General features: G+C 38.0%; 1 pseudogene; it reads left to right on the top strand.

Moving 5' to 3' along the window:
* The first annotated feature begins 357 nt into the window (after positions 1 to 357).
* On the top strand, positions 358 to 2,126 carry LOC121491739 (annotated as a pseudogene).
* The last annotated feature ends 2,252 nt before the right edge of the window (positions 2,127 to 4,378 follow it).

Raw genomic sequence — 4,378 nt, 5'->3', positions numbered from 1 at the left:
AAACAATCAGTTTTCATAGTTTTATTGAGTTGTTTTCTGCGGCACACCCTAACTAAGCTGTCACTTTGACGGGGTTTTAAAAACCATCACTCAACTCTATTGAGTTATTTGGCTCGTGAAAAATAAGTAGTCTAAGTCAGAACCTTTAATATCATTCTATTTGATGCCCAAACTCTGCTTACCATTTGTTATTCATTGTTGCTAGTCTGGACGTGTAAACTAGGTGTCTTCTGCTCTAGCTAGCAGTGTATTCATTGAGCTGAGAGATGACATTCTTTCGGCATCCACACTGAGGCAGACACATTGGGAAATTACTGAGAGATATTCAAAAGTGCCAAGATAGGCAGTGGGGCCTGACTCACCCTGCCGACTGTCAGCGTGAAGCGGGATCTGCTCTTCCAAGCCCTGGGCCGGAACTACACCAACGAAGAATTTGATGAACTATGTTTTGAATTTGGTCTGGAACTTGATGAAATTACTTCTGAGAAAGAAATTATAAGTAAAGAACAAGGTAATGAAAAGGCAGAGGGAGCCTCTGATGTTGTTCTTTACAAAATTGATGTCCCTGCTAATAGATATGATCTCCTGTGTTCGGAAGGATTGGTTCGAGGACTTCAAGTCTTCAAAGAAAGGATAAAGGCTCCAGTGTACAAACGGGTAACACCTAATGGAGAAATCCAGAAATTGATAATCACAGAAGAGACAGCTAAAATACGTCCTTATGCTGTGGCAGCAGTTCCCCGAAATATAAAGTTCACTAAAGATCGATACGACAGCTTCATTGAACTTCAGGAGAAATTACATCAGAATATTTGCAGGAAAAGAGCCTTGGTTGCTATTGGTACCCATGATATGGACTCTTTGTCAGGCCCTTTTACACATACTGCAAAGCGACCTTCAGATATCAAATTCAAGTCTCTAAATAAGACCAAGGAGTATACAGCCTGTGAAATGATGAACATATACAAGACTGACAACCACCTTAAACATTATTTACATATCATGGAAAAGAAACCCCTATACCCAGTTATCTATGAATAGCAATGGTGTTGTCCTTTCAATGCCTCCAATCATCAATGGAAATCATTCCAAAATAACCGTAAATACTAGAAATGTATTTACTGAATGCACAGGAACTGACTTCACTAAGGCAAAAATAGTCCTTGATGTTATTGTCACCATATTCAGTGAATATTGTGAGAATCAGTTTATGGTTGAAGCAGCTGAAGTAGTTTTTCCTAATGGAAAATCCTATACCTTTCCAGAACTGGCTTACTAAAAGGAAATAGTGAGAGCTGATCTAATTAACAAAAAAGTTGGAATCAGAGAAATTCCAGAAAATATTGCCAAGCTTCTAACCAGGATGTAAAGTCAAAAGTAATGAGCAATGGGAATCAGATTGAGATTGAAATCCCTCCAGCCAGAGCTGACATTATCCATGCCTGTGATATCGTAGAAGATGCAGCTATTGCTTATGGTTAGAACAACATTCAGATGACTCTCCCGAAAACCTACACCATAGCTAATCAATTTCCTCTTAATAAACTCACAGAACTCTTAAGACAGGACATGGCAGCTGCTGGATTCACGGAAGCGCTGACCTTTGCTCTGTGCTCCCAAGAAGATATTGCTGATAAACTTGGTTTGGACATCTCTGCAACAAAGACAGTCCACGTTAGTAATCCTAAAATGGCTGAAGTTCAGGTGGCATGCACTACCCTTCTTCCTGGCCTCCTAAAGACCAGCCCTGCAAATCGGAAGATGCCCCTTCCTCTGAAACTGTTTGAAATCTCTGACATCGTAGTCAAAGATTCTAGCAGAGATGTAGGTGGAAGAAACTACAGGCATCTCTGTGCTGTTTATTACAAGAATCCTGGGTTGAGATAATTCATGGGCTACTGGACAGAATTAAGCAGTTGCTTAATGTACCTCCTGGTGAAAAGAAGGGCTGATATGTGATCAAAGAATCAGAAGGCTCTGCTTTCTTCCACGGGAGATGCACGGAGATCTTAGCCAGGGGTCAGAGCATCGGGAAGCTTGGGGTCCTTCATCCTGATGTCATCACCAAATTTGAGCTGACCATGCTCTGCTCCTCCCTGGAAATCAATATTGAGCCCTTTCTGTGAAGATGGGTCTCTGCTGTGTGACCCTCCCCCGAGTGTCCCCTCCTCCTGCTCTGGGGCCCTGTCGTCCTCCCCACAGGGACCATCCATTTGTGCTTTAATGTTTAATAAAGGAGAAAGCCATTTAAAAAAAAGTGCCAAAATAGAGCTTTGATAGTGTCAACAGAGGTTTTTTATTTTCCTCCCTGGGAGTTTGACTAGGAATCACATGTAACAACCTAGATTGTTAAAGAGCTTGTTATATATGAAATGTTCTAATCCCTTCCCTAATTATCAAGAGGCAATTTTAACACATACTATAAGCAGGGCATGTTACTCTGCTGAGCATTATAGGAATTCAAAGGTCTTTCCCATTTCTCTGCCTGGCAAGAGTATTCAGCAATCTGGATTCTACACAAATGGCATTTCCTATGTGAAATGATGCAATCCAGAAAAGCAATTCTTTCTTCTCAGCCATATCCACCCACACTCCTTTGCACACATCTTAAATATAGCATTACCATTCTGTAGCATGATTATCATATAATGTCAGTCTCCCCAGTTATGACCATGTGTCACTTACAGAAAAATTCATATCTTAGTTATAGACATTCCCAGAACTTAGAGTTTGGGAGGTTTGTCTTCTCAATATTTAGATAAGACTAGATTCATGTGGGTTTTTTTTTAATTAATTGGGGCATAAATAAAGTAAAAAAGGGTGGAGAGGTCAAAATATGTGAAGGAAATTTTCACATAATACAATATCTACACAATATATTATTTCTTTTCTTTAGATATATTAACGTCTAATAGAGAAATAGGAGAACAAGCTGTCCATCTTTGAGGAATTACAATCACTAACAATAACAATGGTAAAGAATCACTAAAACTCATTGGATAGTTGCTAGAAGTTCATTATGTGGCTTATATTAGTGCAATTCCTTACGACCACCTTATGAGGTAGGTGTTATCATCTCAATATAACAAGTAATAAACTAAGGCTTAGAGAGATTGACTTTGTCCAAACCCTTATACCTAGCGTGGAGTCCTTGGGCTTTGAATTCAAGCTATCAGATGCCTTAAACACTACATCTGGCATGTGGGAAGGGTTCAATCCATGTTTTGAATGGATTGCAGAATTAGAGCATGCAAAACCTTTAGATGCATAAAAGAACTAAATGTCACTGACTCATTCTTTCTTTTTTTTTTTTGGAGGGGGTGAATTTGTCATATCTAGGATAAAGCTAATGACTAATTAACAGTTTTCACTAGTAGGAGAGTCCTTATCTATGGGATGTGCATGAGGATGCACTTCGTTATGTACAATAGCTAATAGTAATGAACTGTATGCATTTATGAAACATAGCTCCCTAGAAAATGTAACTCAGAATATATCTAAAGTTAACTGTAACTATACAGCTATCTAAAAGTATTTCATAACTTAAACATCTCTTATGTGTAAGTGATATGAAAGCACACACCTCTTAGAGATCATATGTGTTAATCCTAGCCAGAACATAGTATAATTCTGCAAAAAAAAAAAAACAAGATAAACAAAAACAGTAGTAGGAGATGCTCTAGGAATCTCAGACTATCCATATTTCATCTTTGCTTTACATTTACCTAAATTCTGAACGTTATTAGTGGGTAAGGGCTTTGATTTATGTGAGTTTGATTTGACAACATGAGTTTTGTGTTCTATAACATGTGCAACATTTATAAAGTATACACTTGATATGAAAACTTAAGTATGTTTCTTAGCCTCTCCATATGGATGTGTCTAATAGAAAGAATTCAGCTAAAGAAAAGATATCTTTAGATACTTTTATGTGGACCATTGGTTGCCAATTATGACTGAACATTATAATCATTGTGGAAGCTTTAAAAAATATATGGAATCATTGAACTTATAGCAGTTTTAACAGAACCTACTAGTTGCACACCAAGATCTGTCCTGCTCTTCTCCATAGTAGTATAGTCAGGATATTGCTGAACAACCAAAGATTATACTGCTCAGCCTTCTTTGCAATGAGGTAAGTACAGTTATTTACTAGAATATGAGCAGATGTGGTATGTGTTACCTCGGTCCGCTCATGCATTATGTCTCCTCAGAGCAATTTTTCTTTGGCTAAACAGAAGCTGGACATGGAAATCTAGCTTTAACCATGCAGGTAATTAAAGGGGCTTAGGTCCATGCTTTTCAAAAAAGTATCTACTAGCTACATGTAGCCATCTGAATTTAAGTAAGCTAAATTTAAATCAAATTTAAAAGTTGG

The sequence above is a fragment of the Vulpes lagopus genome, chromosome 5, assembly GCF_018345385.1.
Source record: "Vulpes lagopus strain Blue_001 chromosome 5, ASM1834538v1, whole genome shotgun sequence".
NCBI lineage: Eukaryota > Metazoa > Chordata > Mammalia > Carnivora > Canidae > Vulpes > Vulpes lagopus.
The sequence above is the reverse complement of the archived record's forward strand: the minus strand, read 5'-3'. Positions and strand labels throughout refer to the sequence as shown.